General features: G+C 39.6%; 1 protein-coding gene across 2 annotated transcripts in view; it reads left to right on the forward strand.

Moving 5' to 3' along the window:
• The window catches only part of THSD7B (thrombospondin type 1 domain containing 7B), a 540,474-nt gene that overhangs the window by 98,783 nt on the left and 422,795 nt on the right, over nt 1–18,896 (forward strand). The window contains exon 1 of one of the 2 annotated variants that reach the window (XM_087730298.1): nt 2,680–2,762. The exons of the other annotated variant lie outside the window; for it this stretch is intronic. The gene's annotated coding sequence lies outside the window, so the exon portion shown is untranslated. Of the gene's footprint in view, nt 1–2,679; nt 2,763–18,896 lie in introns of those variants that run through there. 2 annotated transcript variants of the gene reach the window in all.

The following is an 18,896-nucleotide window of genomic DNA, read 5'->3' on the forward strand; positions in this document are numbered from 1 at the left end:
CTGGCTGTCAGCCTCAGACTTTCCTTATTGTTCTTGTCATTTACAAGCCAGACAGCATTACAATGGTTTTTACTTACTGGCTAGTACAAGAGCTAATGTGAGGATGGGTAGTGCCAGTGCAGCAGCCAGAACTTCATGGAAAGGAACTTGAGAGCTGACTTTAAATATGCGACAGGGACTTTGCAGCCGGGAGTGCTATAGCCTGTTGTGGTAAACTGAGATTCACTGGTGTTTTCCCGACTTTATTTCTCCTAAAAATAAAGGCTTTCAAACACACTGTAGTGATAAACAGAGCGTTTACACCAAGCAGCATTCACAGATGAAGGTATTTTTGCCTCCTGATAACACACAATATATGCGTTATCACTGTGTGCGTATTCCATTAAGAAACAGACCTGGATTAGATTCTCGTGGACAGATTATGGAATGTTTCATTTGTATTCATGACTGAAACAGAATAATAGGATTTACCTGATTCGGAGATCAGATCAGGTCTTGTTTAAAAGAACAGGCAAACCAAGAATGAGAACAGAAACTTTTTGTATCAATCCAGGTGGGGGGGGGGGGGAAAGAGTGGCCCCAACCTCTATAATACTTTTGTCCTGATATGGCATAATACAAACTGCTTATTATAGTTAAAAAAATTACAATCTTCTATTCAACCATTCAGTTGAAAAATGCTGTCGTTGAAAATGCTGTCGTTAAAAATGCTGATAAAAAACAAGCAGGTAATAATACAATGTGTGGAGTTAATGAGAGAAGTGCTTTATTGGTTTGATAGATCTTTTGTCCCTCTGAGTTTAGGAAGCAGACAATATTCACGGTACACAATTTACGAAACTTGTCTCAAGAAGTGTGCCTAACGCGGTCAGCCTTTACCCTAGTGCTTTAACAAAGGCCATTGTGAATCTGTTCCGATCGGGTACTTTTCCAGATTTCATGCCCATTAAAGCATCAATTACCTCTAACATTTCTATCAGCCTCCTATTAAGTTTGCACTTACTAAATTTCCAGAAATCATGAGCAAATTAATCCAGGCATTAATCAGACTGCAGAGGGAATAACTTAAAAAAGGAGAAAAAAAGATCAGTATAATTTATGAGAATAGATTTTCAAATAAATTGCTTCCTTTAGTTAATAACTTATTCTCTTGTGACTACATACTTGATATTACACTGGAAGCAGTTGTTTTTCTGACCAAATCAATTAGTTAATGTTTACACAGCACTTTGAAGATGTAAAGCACTATGTAAATGCAGGCTTGTTATTATTGCTAGATCAGTCAATAATCTACCAGGCTCATAGTCCTCTTCGTAAAACGTATTTAACAACTGTCCGGTTGCCTTTAGCCATCCCGCGAAAGGGGTTGTTTCTTCTTTCTTTTTCATATTTTCAGAGGACCTTCAGTTGTGTTGGTGGATTTTCAGTTGGAGGGCTTCTTTTTTATGATACTGAATAGCCACTTCATTCTACTGAAAAGACCCAGGAGGGAGACGGGCTAAAGTTATTATTACTTATTATTGCCTCAATTAACGGGTTTAAAAGCCCTCTGGACCTGGAATCAATAAGATCAGAAATGGAATAAATTAGTTATATTTACTCTGTTTATTTTCCTCCCCCTATATGACTGAATATCTACCTCTTAACACAAGGATAGGGGTACATGAATTTCAAAACTATGAAATGATAAGGATTAACTGAATTGAAATAAACACTCTTTTCAAAGGGGCTTGTTTTGGGGATGCGCAGCAGGGGACGTTCTGCAGTGTATGCTGAAGTCAAGTTAGATATGGAGACACACAATGGCTAAGTAGTTAAGCTTCACTTGAATTTAGGGGCTTGAAATACTTGAAGCTGGTGGGAGTTTGGCTGTTTGCAAGTAGGCTCTCGGATACTAATCCAGTCGTTCCTAACAAAGAGATGGAGGCGCTGAAATGCCATGCTTATTTTTCTCTCAGACTTTTTTAATTTAACCTTACAAATATTTCAGCTTATTGCTGAGCTTCTGTATGGCAAAGTATTCTGTACATCACATCCTTATTGTTCTTTCAGAACAAAACGAAAGCTAAGCAAAAAAATGGGAAAGTGAGAATAGGGACATTGCAGACAGAGACACCTAAGAAATTGTGATTAATACCACTCACCAGTTTTATAACGCCTTTGTCTAGTGGCACTGGCCTGGAACAAACAATAACAAACCAACCATAATGTAACATCCCCTGAGAGCCATTTGGATCATGCAGGAGCTGGAAAGCCGACAGCATGAGCTAGTGAAAACTGTTCTAATTACTTGTTGAGATACACTCTAAAATCTGGGAAAGGGATCTGTACCACAAATGGTGCAGCAGTGCCACCACCTGAAAGAAACGGAGACTCTAAGGGTGGGGGAGAAAGCGGTGAGGAGGATTAAAATAAATGAAATCATAGCAGAGGTTTGATTTTAAAATCTAGCTGAAATCCTACTGCAGCCACTCCTAATGAGGCCAGCCTTTGGCCTTTCTCCCAGGAATCAGTTTGTTCTCATCTCTAGCACTAAATCCAGGACAGAGGGGGTATGACATGCATGTGAAACCTGAGCAGTAGAGAAAGGAAACTATCACAGGAAAGGGTTCTCTCCTTGCCTGTGGAGTAGGAAGGCGCAATGCAGGACCACCTTTTCCCTGAGCTCCGCCTGGAGACCGACGTTCCTTTTGCATGCCTCCTGCTTTCCTGTCGGTCTTTGCACAGGAGGATTCCAGAGGTACTGGAAAATGAAAGGAGAGGTAAGACAGAACTACAGCCTTTTCACTCTCCATAGCTTTACATCAATCTCATGTTTGATGACTGGGTGACAAGACAAGATAGTAAGAAGTATGCTCACCAAGGAAATGTGTTTGCTAAGGGTAGCAACTGAGCAACCTTGCCTTCAATCTCTTATCTATTAAAAGAGACACTTTTCTGGTGTGAGGTCCCACAGCCTGTGGCATACCTGATAGCTCATCTTCACAGCCTTACATTCATCAGGGCCCAACAATTCAAAGAAAAATTATTGTACTGCTTTCCGATGGCAACCTCTCTCTCTGCTGTATACCAGAGACTGTTATTACTTTATGTTAAATTAGACGTCCAAAGCTTGAACATTTCTATAGGAAACCCCAATACTTATTGAGGAATCTCGAATGCTATGATTATGACAAGATACAACACCACAGAAAGAGGCAAAAGCTGTCTACATAAATTTGTCAATTTAAAGTTTTAAAGGATTTAAGTTTGTCATCCCTGGCTGGTTTGAAAGGCCCATATATTGTGGCTCCTGAAGACAAAGTAAGACTGAAATGTGCTGTTTAAATAATTTAAATTTTTAACCAGGAGTCATTGTAAATATTTTCTGCATGTGAAATGGTTTTGCATTCAGAATTTCGGGCTCAGTTGCCACTGTTAGTCCTCTGCAATGAGGATGTACGTGAGTTGGAATCGTGGACTCTTAACAATCAAGGCTCTGTTTCCATTAGGAACATGATATTCGATTTAATGTCAGTTATGTGGATTCAAGCTATTTGGTAATGTTTTGTCGGTTATACAGCATTCAGGCAAGCCTACCCAACCAAGCACAACGCACTAACATGTTATCAAAAGCAACTTGCCGATGATCAGCCGGTCGCAGTCAGTGCTGTCTCAGTTACGTCAGGTTTCCACTGTCGTTTGTAAACACAGTTTTCTAATACATTTCTGCCCCTAAAAAGTAAAGAAAAGAAAAAAGTTTCCCAGTTGCTGAAGTGTTTCTAGCCGTTTGAATTTGAAGGATGAAAAAGGCAAACAGGTGCACACCGGAGAGCTAAAATCTTCTGTGAGCCTGTAAAAACAAGCCCAAAGCCCCCCTCTTTTCTGCTGAGGTGAGTCTAAGAGGGAGCCTTCCTGTTTGTTTTTTCCCAAACAAGGAGGAAGCGCTGAGGTTTATTTTCCTATATCTTGTTTAGCCACCTTGATTAGAGTCTATATTCAGGTTCCTTAATGGACAGCGTATTATATAGGTTGTTTGAGGTTAAGTAACAATGGGTAGCATGGCTAGCACAGTTTCCCATGTCTCTAAATATAAACACAATAAGAATCCTGTTAAGACAATGAAGCGAGATAGAAACAGGCTTGCTGCTCGAGCGCGTAGGTTCTTTTTCTTGTTTTCTGGCCATTATGTAAACTGACATTCTGTTTTTCCCATTTGAGAGCAGACCTCTGCCTTATCATCATCACAGCAGATGTGCCCAGAGAATGTTTACCAATAAGGAAAAGAGACATTGCCGCTGTCTGGGTTGTTATTTCCTACAACAAAGAATAGGGGAGTTGGGATGAAGGAGGAGGACGGAAGACAGCCGGTGTTGGAACGCTACGGCACAATGTAAGCAGAGACCCCGATGATGTGTGGTTAAGAGCAGAGCTGTTGCATAGCTACCAACTTCATTCAGAAGTGTAGGTGGATGGAAGAAGCGTTAACTGCTACCCAAATCTGTATGTGTGCATCCATACCCACAAGCACAATGTGGCAGTATCTTTTGATGAGAAGTATGCGAGCTTTTTTCCCCCCACACAGTGATAGTTACACCAGATCAAATCCTCCCATGCACCTGTGTCAACTGGGTTCAAACCATGTAAGCCACATCTACGTCAGCTTCACTTTATTCTAATGCAGGTCATTTACACCAAGATTTGCTTAATTATTAGTAATGTAACCTTGATGCAAAAGCTCCTGTATCAGTAAGGCCAACAAGTATTTTCTACAGATGGAGGAGAGTTCAGTTCCACCAGAAAACTGAATTTCTCTGCAAAAATAGAAAATGCCTGCTTTGGAGGAAAATAAAATTCAAGTATAAACAAAGGCACAATATAACAACTTCTAGGCAGGAAGAATGTTTGTGCAGTAATAGCAAAATTTTAACTGTTAAATATTCATTAATATATCTGAATTTAATAAAGACGAGAAAGTTACAAGCTTCAGCTCAGCTCTGGATCTGAACTTCTCTCCTTGCTCAGATACGAGATCTCCTTCTGCCCAAAGTGGCTGTGACTGCTGAAAAGTAATTTCTGAGAGTCGTGAAGTATTCAGGCTTGGGTTTTTAGGTTGCATCTTTGTTGAAAAAAAGCAAGCTAAATGTCTTTTTTGAAAGTGTAAGTGAACTCCAATAGCCACTAAGCACTTCTAACCAGATGTGACTGTAAGCTGTCACTGCACTTGTGGCTCTGCAGTTTCTGCAAAACAGATATTATAATTTTCCCTAATTAAGTGTTAGGAGAAGGCTTTAACTGGTACTTGATGAAGGTCTTGGAGCATAGACAGTTAAAGAGTGTAAAGAGCTGAGAAGTGGGTTTGCAAGCAGTACAGCCTTCATGCTGTTTGTTTCTCAGTGAATCAAAAGGTTCTTTAAATTCTTGCAGTGGGAATAATAGGCACAGAGTTCAGGTCTCGCTTATCTGGCTAAGAGAAATATAAACCAGAGATAAAAAGTGAAATACTGACCCTGTTAACAAGTAAATGTGGAGTGTCAGGACTTGAAGTCGTTCTGATTTCTCCAAGCTATAAATGTTAAAAAGCCAGTAGTGTCTGCACTGGAGTGAAAATGCATCAAATTCTGTGCTCAGCAGGAACAGCCTCATTCCTTCTGCTGCAGCTGATGAAGACACGCTCAGCTGCAGACCGGTGCAGGTATAACCAAAAGCAGAATTTGTGTTCTTTGGGTTGTTTGAAAAGGGTTAGCCTCCAAGACAAAGTGTCACCATCTGTGAGTGAAGGTCTTGGCAGCTGTATTCCAGGTGGTCGTTTAACTTGTATTAATATAACTTCCCCCTCTGCGTTCATCCTTTTGTGACGGTTTGGAGATGCCATAGATATGGAAAGCAAGGGCACAAGGTTAGTTCTTCTGCCCTGGAGTCGACACACATAATATATTTTGACCTCCCGGGATTTGGTGGAGTGGTTCATTAGTGCAGTGGCACTTATTCAAGGCTCTGAGCTTTTACTTCCAGGTATTTGTCTCTCTAATTATGCTCTTTCTTGCTTTTATCAGAAGTACTTATTTCTAGAAAGCTATAGGGTTAGTAAGCCTGGTATTTTTAAAGAAGTCTTTGTGTAATTGTTATGGCACATTTTATATGCACTGCAACATCATACTCCTGTAGAGAAGAAAATCTATATTTCTCCATCATACTTTAAAGACTAATTCCCTGGAGTAATCGCCATTCTCTACTAGTTTATTCTAAATAAAATTGATTTTTTCTGGGAGATTAAAGCCTGCCTTGAAGATTGTGAATGGTTTTGTTGTGTAGGCCTTTATTAATAGACTCCCTGCAGCTTAATTCTGTTTATATAAGTTGAAAACAATAAAAAGAGTTGACAGTTTTGTCAGTTGTGTTTGCTTAAAAAAATATATAAAAAAAGGAAACGCAGACACCTCCTCCCCTGATGTAGCAAGCGACATTGCTGTAAGCAAACATCAACAAAGTGTTTAGGAAGATCTGGCTCATTACTCAGTGTAGCGCGGGCTGTTGAGTTTATCTATGAAACGTTAAATCACGCAGAAAGTGAGCCATAGGACTCGGTGTGTGCTTTGTTAACCAGGAGGTGATTGTTGATCACGACCAACAATAACTGGCGCAGGAGTCTGTTCACAGGGCTATAGCCTACTGAGCTCTTTTCCGGTGGACGTCGCAGGTTTCACCGCGGCGTAGCAGGCACAGACATCAGACGAGTGCAAGGTTGCGCTCTAGGTGGCTTGTGGGCAGTAGCTTCCTCTGTAGAGATACTGAAACTGGTGCGTTCAATTTGGAAAAAAAAAAAAGAAAAAAACCAGTGTATACCTCTTTAATAAGTTGCATTTTTCATTGATAGGACTTGCTTTGTGGAGGTGTCTGCCAGCAGGTAGCTCCTACCTTTGAAAGTTAAGGTAAACATTGCACTACCGGTTGACAAATGCGGTATTTCAATAGGAGATAGTAGTGCAAATTTACAATTCCCAGTCAATTGTCTTCGAGGTAAGACAGAGGAGCTGAGATCTAGGTGTTAATGCTGAAACATTCAATTCTACACGTGGTTATCTTCACGGAAGGGAGAAATCACTTTGCAGGTGATCAGAAAACCTTCTCAAGATTGTATCTGTCGCCTTTTTAATCTGCCTTAGTTTAGGAACTGAATGAACCATGGCTCTCTCCCATGGCATAGCATCATAGTTCTTATTCTAAAAGCAGGATGAAAGCAAAATTTTTGTTCAAGGCAATTTGACAAATATGATATGAGCTTGCCCAAATTTCCTTCAGCTCAGTTTTGATGTGGGGCAGGCTACCGCAGCTGAGCTCTACCCCCCTGAATTCTGTCACCAAAACCATTGTATCTCAAAATTCCAACATGATGCTGTTTATCGGCTTGCATTCACTTCCGATATCACCCGGTTTTACTCTAGACATATCCTGTAGATTTACCTTCTGGTGAATGAGTCCAGAATTTGGAATTGGTTCTTAAATCTCTTTCAGCAAACTGTTTACCTTAGCATGGGTAAGAATCACAAAAACATGTTTTTCTACATGAAACACAATCAAAACTTCTTTCTTATCCATTCACTTAGTTCTTCAGCAGGCAAAAGTCTGTACATGTGCTCAGCATTAAGCACGTGTGTATTCCTACGGATTTGAGTTTACATTGGTCTTAAATTTCATCAAATAATGCCCTGAAACTCATGATGGTCTTTAAATTGTTGTAAAGCAGATGTAACTTCAGAGACATCAAAGCACAATATACCTTTAAATAGCCCGAACAATGACACCAGCACCTTGTGACATAAGACGTGACACAAGCACCTTGGAGGATTCAACCCAAATTTTAAACCTGAACTCATGCCGCTGGGCAGTTTGTATCTAAACTCTGCTGTGGTCCTGCCCTTTGCCCTTAGGCGTTTTTGATTTAAGAGATCTTGCTCTTTTGGATAAAATTGTAGGAATACGACTTATGAGATGCCATCAATTTATTTGTAAAAGGTTTGTGTGAAATTCCACTGTGGCATGTTTTTATATATTTTCTTTATAAAAATTCATGAAAGCAACCCCTAAGTCATGTAGGCAATATAGCACTTAGAACACGTCTTACAGGAACATGCTACCAATGGGTGTATCAGAAGTGGAAAACTTAATTAAGTAAGTCTTTGTCACAGAAATGAAAAAAATAAACCCAAAAAGAAACCTGTTATTGGTTGGCCAGCAGACTGGTGGGGCAGCTTGTGGGTGTGAACCAGGTAAAGGAATCCGAAGCAAAGTTACAGGGTGGAAAGTACGAAATTAGAGAAAGAAAATGAGCTAAATAGCCGTGTTTCAGAACAGCCCTGAGGTCCCTGTGCTGGGAACAAATGGAAGAAGTGAGCTGTCCTATCTTCCCTAAGTCCAAACTTAAAAAGTTTTGAACTTCAGTTATCTTTTGTGCTTTCAGCTTGATATGGGCATTATCTTCAAAGTAGCTATCTAAAGTTTTCTATCATCTGGAGAAAAAAAAAAACTTAAAAGGAATACTGAATACAACAGAAAGCAGTAGAAATCTACTAACTGCTGAGTAAAAAAATTGTCCTTTTATCTATAAATAGATTATTGATTCTGATACAACCACATCACAGTGTGGGTGGAAGAGGAGCTCTGGAAAAATTGATCATCTGAGAGAGAAAAAAAGAAAATTATTTTTACCCCCAGCAATGATATTTAATTTTGTCAGGTCTTTTAAAGCATATTTATATAAGACAGGATTTCTGTTGAGTTAATCATAATTCAAGAAACACGCTGTTATAAATTCTTCGCAATATATTTTCTTGAAATTTCATTTGTCACCCTCTGGAAATGTATTGAACTAATAATGAATGGGGACTCCAGGCCCATAAATAGAAATAGTTAGAGTCAGAAAAACTTAGCTTCCAACCTGTATTTTGGAGAACTTGTGCAGTTCCTTGGAGTGCTTTGATCTAGCTAGTATGTACAACGCCACGGATAACCTTCCAGTGACACTGGAGCGTATTATAGGCAGCAAGATTAATTTGTGTGAGAAAGAGGAGAAAGTTGATGCTGCAGCCTTATGCTTTAGGAAAAAACAAAAAGAGATGATCAGTTAGAGACTTGTTCTCATGATAGCTGTAGTCTCATGTAGTCTGATTGTTGTCATTTAAGATGTTAGAGTAAAAGATAGAATAAAAACATACTTGCTGTTCCAGTTTCTGGTTACCGCCTACACTTAGTATCTTTTGATGAAATACTGAATGGTTTTTTGAGTGATACTCCTGCTGTGTAGTATTTCTTAAGCTGTTAAACAAAACTGAATCCACCTGCTGGTCTTCTAAGAAAGATCATCTTTCGTATAATTAGAAATATCAAGAATGAATGCAATAGTGGTGGACATTTTCAGTAGAGACAGAGATATCATGGAAGAACAAGGTCACATTTAAAAACAAACCCCCAAAACCCTTATGTTCAGTATTTTCTATGAAAACAAACTGATTCTCCTTGTGTATTGGATTAAATTAAGTGTAACATCAATGAAGTCTGAGAGAGATTAAAGTATAATGGGTTGCCATAGGAGAAAATCAATCCAGATATTTTAAAGCAAGAATAATGTATAGGTGCAAAAAATAGTAAGATCCTTACTGCAGTTATGTAACTTATTTGTGACGGATTTTTCTGAAATATAATCAAAGTTGTTTGAACCTGGTGTTTTTCATAGAAAAATGAGTTCTAACAATAAGGAACAGAGGTGGAAACCAGTGTCAGCTTTTGCCAGTTGTGATCTCCTCATTAAGTTAAATAACGCTGTTCTCCGAACTCATCCAACAGCAACATCTCAGTTCAACAATTTCCTTTTCGGTCCAGTTCATTGCCATCTGCCTGTTACCCGGTTTCCTAATCACCTCATAGGGTCCATATCGTTGCACTACCCATTTCCCACGTAGCATTGTTTGAAGACCGTTGCTGAAATCCATGCACTGTTCATAGAATCTAAAAGTAAATTGGAGTGAATGTGGTAAAAGAGGTTAATTACCATTGCTAACAAACCTCTTGTATACATGTGAGCCTGATGATGTGGGACACTGAAGGCCTTTGGGAAATGCTAAACTCCTCCAATTTTGTCAGCATCAGCCTGCAGGAGACAATCAGCAGTATATATATATATATAAAAAAAAGTAATTAAATTTTCAGAGGTGCCTTGATCCTTAAGATTATTACCAGGGAACTTTTCCAGCTGCCAAGAAAAGGCTGAGAGAGTGCTTTAAATGGAAGTGTATATTTGACATGTATACGCTTCTTAAATTTTGGTGAAAGAGGGGTCAGGTCAGTTGTTATCTTACGAAACATGTTTTGAGAAGATATATCTATAAGACAACCAAATTAAAAAAATACTTGCTATGTCCTGTTCTTAGTGTAAGCTGGGTAAAAAATAATTCAAGTTACTGGTGAATGAATTTCATCTTTACAGACCTTTGTAAAGCAATAGAATAATAATCACTGGTCTTGCTCCATTGTTATTCCATTGTTTTTAGTCTGGCAGTGTTGTTCATACACTCAGGTATCATGCTTACAGATGCATAATCATTTTCAAATGAATGCCTCAGAAAATGGTTGATGGAGTGCTGCCATCTCTTGGTTATGCAAATTATATGTTGCAAGATACCGGGCACTTTTCTTAGATGGAAATGCCCTCCCTAAATAGCTTTACTCCGTTTGTTATGTGAATGGTGATACCCAGCTCTAATATTCCACATATTTACAGACATTTTCCATTTAATGTGGCCAGCAAGGTTAGTAGTGATATTTGAGAGACATTGAATTTGTCCTTCCTATTAAAGATGGAGAGGTTGGCTGCTGTTGAGAAAGCGGTTTAGAAGTGGCAAAAGCATTAAAACGCTGTTCAGACATCTAAGCCTGTGGAGCCCTGTGCTGTAGGTGTCGAGGTGAGACTGTGCACGCGTAGCCTGGTAGCCCAGTACGTAGGGTGCTGCCATTGCATGCGGCAGGCCACAGGCTTTGTGCTAAGCTAAAGACACCAGCCTCGGGGCTTGCCAGGCTGTGCCTGGACTGGAGTCTTGCTTTAGTTTGCTAAGTTGTACCAGCATTACCTACCTAACAACTAGCTAGCTTTTGCTTGGCTTTGTACAGTAGTGTGCTAGCGCTTATAGTTATACGTATTTCCGTAGCTAATAGGTAGTAATGACAAGTAGTCCCTAGTGCAGAGTGAATTACCTATGACCCTACGGTAAAAGACAGCATAGAAAAGTACAGGCAGGTGATGGCAGCAGATGCCTTGGAAGTGTGGGCACAGGGTGATACCAGGGGCCCCAGGGCTACGGTCAGTGACCCGTCATCAGATGAATGTAACTTAACATCCACTTAAAATGTTAAAGTACCTTTTCCATCATGCCGAAAATAACAGGGGTTTAATCAGAATGTCAGGTCCATTTGTCCCTATGGAGCTGCTGGTACTCCAAATAGTTGAGACTCAGTGCACTCATGGTATTTCAACGGCTCACCTGCTGGCACCTACTGGCTACTCCAAGTCTGGCTCAGCCTTACAAAGCTACGACACTTCTTCATAGTACGTTTGTCGTGCAGGTTTCCTTGTGAGAGCAGTATGATGGATAAACATAACACTTTGTGCTGATTAAGCTTTTACAGCCCAAATCCAAAGGAGGAAAGCTATGCATCCCCTTTATAGGCCAGTTCCTTATACATTGTATTATGAATTCTCCTCCTGGTTATTATCTTCTATAATGCAACTTTAAATTGGTTATTTATCCATGCGTAAACATGCAGAAAGTTCCCCTCATCGGCAGCACTATTCAGTTTGTGATAGGCATCTTTAAATACTCAAGTATTTCCTGGTCTGTACATCCTCATGTCATGCCATAGATACGTTGGCTAGATTTTCGTTAGGGTTTGTCCTCTGATAGTTTACAGATATCCTGCTTGGTAGTCTATTTTCTTCCTCCCCGTTGTTTCAGTTGTATTCAGATATAATAATTAGATTTCATGTCTTTCAGGCCTCCACAGGCTTTCAGCGGTAGCCTAAAAAATGTTCCTGTCTCAACTCCACCTACTACAACTTTTTTGGTGTTACATCCAAGGCTTTCCGTGTTGATCTCTTTTACAGCTGTAGTTTTGAAAAGGCTTGAAATGTCAACGTGATTAAAGTGGCTATGTGCAAATAGGCTGTGTTTACATGAATAGTTGTTTCTTCTTGGTTATAAATGTGACTGTCGTTCTGTTTTAAAAATGAATGGTTGAGAATATACCTCCAACACCCTGTTCAGGGAATATGGTGTCTCTAATTAGCAGAGTAAGGAAATGGCATCTCTGCTGTATCCTAGGGACAAGATACATGCATGGGCCTGAGTAGGAAAGAAAGAAAAACACCTTCTTAATTAAGCTTTAGTTTACTTTTCCTAGTTCATCTTTCTTTACTCAGTTGTTTATAGAAGGTGACAGCAACGGTGGGAGACGAAATAATTAAATGCGATTTTTTTTAAATCCTTGTGCTCTATCTCAAAAGCTGCCGCAGTCTACAAAACACCCTGACAGTTTGCATACTCTACTGCTCTTTCAGTATTCTCAAATCTCCCCTGTTACTTCTTCAGTAGAAGCATGAGATAAATAGTCTCACTAATTGGTCAATTCAGTTTCTGGTAACATCATCCTTACCAAATTCCTTGTTAAGTGGGTGAGAAAGAATTAAAGACTGCAAAACTCTTCCAATTTTCTTGTCTTGTGCGGGTAAAGATCAAATATTCGTGGAGGAAATTACACGTTTTCATGAGACTTAAAATCCAAAATGACTGATTTTGAAACGACTGCCTAAGAACACATTCTGTAAAACTTGGAAAAAAATGGTCTGTCTGTTCTTAACAGCTGTAATCTGCATGTGAGAGGTGTAGTAGGTCTATGTTGAAATCCCTTTCCTTCCCTGTCCACTTCAGCAACAGTGCAGCAGTTTAACGAATGCGAAGGGGCAGAAGGGGCTTCCGAATTCGTACTTGTTATGAGGAAGGTCAGGATACCATTTCGCCGTTGTTGGTCTTCTGTATATTTAGAGGGCCAGTATGGACACCACATTTCAAACAGTGGTGTTAGAAAACCAAGGTGTCATCTCCATTCCTTACCACGACAGCCAGCCTGAAGCTGCTGTTTCACTTTGGAACTGGAAACATTCCAGGTTTCCTTCCAAAATGAGAATCTCCTCCTGCATTGCCAGCAGCTACAGACAATGTCACTCTTCACTATATATCAGAACCGTGGATGTTTCTTTTACAGCACTGTTTAGGTCAGAGAAGCATTTTGGAGGTAGGATAGCTATGTCTGCATTAGGTTAGTGTTTTGAGATGCCAACTACAACACTAGAACAGAAATGAGATTCCCTTCTGCGAGTAAAAATAGGCAAGTTGGTGTGGCTGAACTAGAAAGGTCGCTGGAAATCAGGGAGCAAAACTTTGTTTCATGGCCTTATTTAGTATCCATTGAAGTTCACGTGTTGTATGTCAATTTTGATGGATATCTTACAATGCCTGTAGGATACCAATACGACTGCCTGCCGTGCTGCTTACATGACCTCTCAGGGAACTGTTTTTACCCAGTTACGCCCTGCCACGTCAGCTGTAGTCTTCATGCTTACTTTACTGTCTTAACTGCAATGAATGCGTTTGTGAATAACTTATAGTTATTTCTTCTCATACTCTCCACCTCCATATGAGGATAGCTCTTGTGCGTCCTTGACCCTCGCAGGGACACATCATGCAGTTTGGAAAATGCCTTACTTTAAAAATATATTGACTAGTTTAATCAGGGGTGGTAATAAATTATTCTTGTTTTCCCTTCTCCAAAAATAAAACGCTTAGCTTTTGATCCTTCTTTTTGCTGGTCATGAATCATCTTTGTCAGTCACAGGCGTTTAGAGAACACCACGCATGAGTAGTTAACTGCTATTACGATTAGGAGGACACAGATAACTCCTGGGATGTGACAGCAACAATCTGCACGTTCAGGGTGTTGGTGACTAAGGATATGCTTCCTTCTCTAAGACCTCAAGTTTTGGAGGGTTACAATGAGAGAGTGAATGAGCCAACTCACCTTCGAGAAGGTAGTCCTCAGCTGCAAAGACTGCAGTTTACCGGGAAATGGCTATTCCATTTTTTGTATCTGTGCTAGTCGTGGACCCTGTCAGTACGCATTCACGCACATAACTTTAAGTGCAACTGTCTTTGATCGATTACACTGCAAGGAGGCTGCTTGTAATTCTCTGTTTGTTCCAGTTTATATACGAGAGCGTTTCTTGGTCACCTTATTATTCTCATTCTTGGGTGAATATTTAACAGCTAATCACATATTTTTAGAAATTCTTTTATTTCCAGGCTCCTATGTTAAATCTAATCAATATTTATGCTTTATTCAAATAAAGCATGATAATTTTTCTTCTACATATTTGACCTTGTATAAGATAGCAATCCTTTCTCTGCTATAAAACTCTGGTATGTTTTCAATCACCTCTTTCCTTACTGATCTAGACGCTGGCAGCAAGTTTTACAAGCTTTTGTTTTATTTCCCACTCCTTTTAGATGCTCATACACAAATGTATTTCAAACAATTGGCTGTGAACTATCTGTATTATTCTGATCCATATGTCAGTGAAATTATATCAACAATATTTACTGCTTTACTGAAAAGCTTTAACAGCATCCAGCAGAACATCAGCCTGCCTGGTAATAATTCCCAAACAGAAACAGATTACATTTTTCATAGCTTAAGAAAAAAAGGTTAATATTGATTTGAGAAATTCATACACGGCCCTTTTTTTAGCATATACCATAAAAGAAAAGAAGTGTGTGTATTGGTCAGTTTTAAGAGAATTTGTAAATAATATGACTAATACTGGTTAGTATGATTTTTCTGGCATGTAGAAATATTTAAACCTCAACATCTTTTGGTTACATGTTTTTATATTGCAGAAAGATTGTTGTGTTACAAGTTCTAAGTATTTTATGACACAATCAATCAACATACCAAGCTATTCTAGAGGAACAAACTCTAGCATAAAATTAAAGTTACATTAAGTTACATTTCTGCCATATGTGTGTGTGCAACATTTTCAGATTCGGGAAGTAAACTGGAAGTCACTCTGTTTCTACAGTACAGTTAAGAAAAGAATAGTATTATTTACAAAGTAGTATGCTGTATTTATTCTATCAATATTCTTTGCAAGTTTGTTCTTATGAACCACCAGGAAATTGAGGAGAAAAAGGGCTTCCAATTATAATCTTATTCTGAAATCGGCAGTGATACTGTTTAAATGGTTCATTTTTTTGTATGCAGGTGAGTAAAGTTTTCGTATTATTACGCAGCTGTCATCTTGATTCTTTGGTCGTGGGTCACATAAAACACGAGATGACAGCACTGCTGGTAGGCACGTGGAAAGGAAGGCTGCTATCTCCTACCCTTCTCAACAAAGGTTACAGAAAACAAATAACAGTAATCAGGAACCAAATTCTGAAGTCCTCTTTCTAATTTCCCATGGAATATAAGTACAGTTTGCACAAAACAGAAGAAAATAAAAACCTGAGCTAAACAGGAAAATAGAACTCAAAGTCAATAAGGTTTATTAGTGACACAATTAAAAAAAATAATCCTAGAAATTTAAATACATACATGTTATCTGTGTTCCCAGTCCGGTGAAAACACCTTTTACAGCAAAACTTATTTCCAGGCATAGGACAGAACTTTGCCCAGGAGAAAACGTCAAAGAATATGTTTAGAGTGAGTCTTAAAGCAGACAAGCTGTTTGTGACAGACTGACTGGATTTGTGGAACAATCTTTCGATGAACTGAGGAACCTGCCTCGACATGACACCGTATGTTTTTTTCTTATGATGTAACTTACACCATGGGGAGAACAACATACACACCGAGAAGTTCTCCAGTGAGGGCTGTAACACCCTACTTTTTTTAAAAAGCTCTCACAGGTCTTTATGCATGAATAATAATTCAGGCAGAATGAGTACACAAGTCCTACTGCAACTTAACACCCACTTGAAATGTTAAAGCTCCTTTTCTATGACGCTGAAATTAATGAGCATTTAATCGGAATCTCCTGATAACATGGGGCAGGACTGTAAAGCTACAAATGAGAGGTATTCACTACCACATTCTTGAGAAGAAAATCTGTTGGATACTTTGCAGGTATCCATTTTTTTTCTTTACTTGTGAGCAATTCACCAGGTAAACCTGTGCTCCTGGAGGCAGAAGTGTTTTGAAGAGCAATGACAACACGGCTTCACGATGAAGTGCCTTGCGTGCCCATTTGAGCAGCCAGCAGAACAGTTATTAAGAAATTATGAGTGTTACACATTTACGTATGATTTAACTAAAAACAATTCCTCTTGTGTAGGTCACCCAGAGTCAGCAGCAGAGTGACTAGTAGACCTTTCATGTGAAGAGTGAATAGCAGCCAGTCAGGAGGAACTTCTGTATTTGCAGACACTAGTGATACTCATTTGACTATTTCAAATGATTAGGAAGTTATGGCTTATTATAAAAACTAAAAAGGTGAAATGGTATTGAGAAAAACCACTAATTTGGCTGCAGGTAGTTTGTTGCTTACGAGTCTTTAAGGGTCGAGATCGAGGACAGTGTCTCACCAGAGGATGTGTGTTCTCTGTGTGGCAGAACTCAAGGATTTCAGTTCAAGCCGCAAAGCTAGCAATGGAATTCGCCTTTCTTGAGGTGGACAGACTGTACAGGGGTTTTAGACTATAATTGCTACACAAAGTAAGAGCTTTATATAAAGATATAACGCCTACTGATAAAGTGATTCATAACACTGTAAGCAAGTAGACGGCAAACCTAATTAGGCCACTTTGTAATGATCGCTTTCTGTATTTGCTAATGCTTTATGGTTCACTATTTGGGAGACAAAAATGGCTGTTACCACCGTGTGATCCAAAACCTCCTAAGCTATGCTCTGCTTAGCGGCTATGTGACCCATCGCAGCGTCACGCACCGGGAGCACCAAATTAGCACTGGGCTCTGTTAAAGCTGACTTCCAAAAAAGGTACTACACAGTCACCCAGCTGACAACAGCTTGCCACGATGTCAGTCCGTAACTTCCGTCTTGGTCCAAGTGTGGTAACGGAGTCTGTCCTAGCTGATCACCTAGAAACACTGCTCCATTTGTACCCCTTCTTCAGGATGTGGGAGCAGGGGCTGACGAAATGAGTATATGCAGCGAAAAAAGGCAAGTGTGGGATTGCAGTCTTGGTTTGCCGAGAGTGGGAGGAGGAAGTCAGGAAAAATGGCCTCAGGATCCTGACCTGGAAAAACCAAGGTTGTGCCCATGCTCATGCCTGTGCTTCCAGGATGGAAATATATGTCTCTATACGTGTCACACCATATACCCCATGCACAATAAGCCTCATGTTTCTGAGAAGCAAAAAATATAATGCAGATGTGGAGTAAATCTGCTGGTTGGTAGCTTCTTTATTCTTTATAAACTTAATTCTTCATAAACTTCATCCATTTTAACCGGAAAGTTAAATAAGAGGGCAAATTAAAGTAAAAAAATATCCAAACAGACCCCATTCTTACTATGATTTTTTTAATGTTATTTTTACACATTTTTAATCTGCTGTAATATATTATGATGTATTACTCTTCTAATGGATCACTGATGGATAACCTCATACTACTGCTGATTTACCTCACTGCAAGCCATACCAGTGCTTGTGTGACAATGTAAGGCAACAGTCATTCAGATCTCATTCAGCTGGTGGAATTAAGAAAATTCATGCATATCCCTACTGTTCAGACCTTGAGAACTATTAATTGCCTTAAGTATAAGCTTAGGAACTGAGCAGAACACTTAATCTTCTAACAGGTCTAAACTTTATTTACCATTCAGCTACAAGCTCTTTATTAAAAAAAAATCTCCAACAAGAGAAGGTTTTAATCTTCCAGTTCTAAACCCCTAACCAGATTCCTGGTTAGGTTAAATCTGATCTAATAACCTAATTGTTAAACAGCTGATGATTCGTGTCAAACTCTTTCTGGTAGTTGCTTATGGTAGTGCTTGTACCATTTGCATCCAGGTTTGTGGTGCTGTGTACGAGGGACCTGTACACGAGTCTCCTCTATGTGATAGCCATGTTCCTATTCACATCGTTTTTGTGAGATGCTTTTTAACCATAGCAGCACTGTACAGGGCACACTTTCTCTCCTGCTTCACATGTAGACATACTATAATTGAGTAGAGTGCTTCCTCGTACCATTAGTTTCCTCTGCAAACTCGCTGATCCTTCCCACTTTGGATAGCAAGTGTACTTTGCTATTTTAATAGTGATGTTAGGAAGACCTGGCACGGCACTGGATAGTTTTCTGTACCAAAACGTGTTATGAGACAGCCGAGGTAGAACTATCAGTGATGTTTTGAGCTCATAGGACTTGAAACAATCTCCAGCGTATTCTTATGAAACATCTCTGCACTGAGATCTGTAGAGTACAGGTGGCATTCGGTCACCTCCTGCAACACACCAGCCTTTTGCAGAGGTTGCAAGATAATCCTGAAACACTTCGGAGCTCCTCCAGCCGCCGTCCTCTTAAAGACGCTCAGGTGATCTTCCACATAACTGTGTTGGAGAACAACCCTAGAATTCTCAGTTTGGAGGAAAATAAGAGCTTTACCAAACACAGAAAGGAAGATATGTTGGCCTCATGCCTATTCACAGATTGCTGACTTTGACTGCTGGCTTTGACTACACCTGTACTGTCAGCCAGGGTGCAGCCAGCAGCCAGCGCTGTGGCTGTGCCGCTTTTCCCATCACCCCCAGTGTTTGCACACACACGCGCACCAGCTCACGCAGAAATGAGATCATTGC

Source organism: Nipponia nippon, unplaced genomic scaffold (assembly GCF_047370975.1).
Source record: "Nipponia nippon isolate SJK-2023a ecotype South Korea unplaced genomic scaffold, ASM4737097v1 scaffold_5, whole genome shotgun sequence".
NCBI lineage: Eukaryota > Metazoa > Chordata > Aves > Pelecaniformes > Threskiornithidae > Nipponia > Nipponia nippon.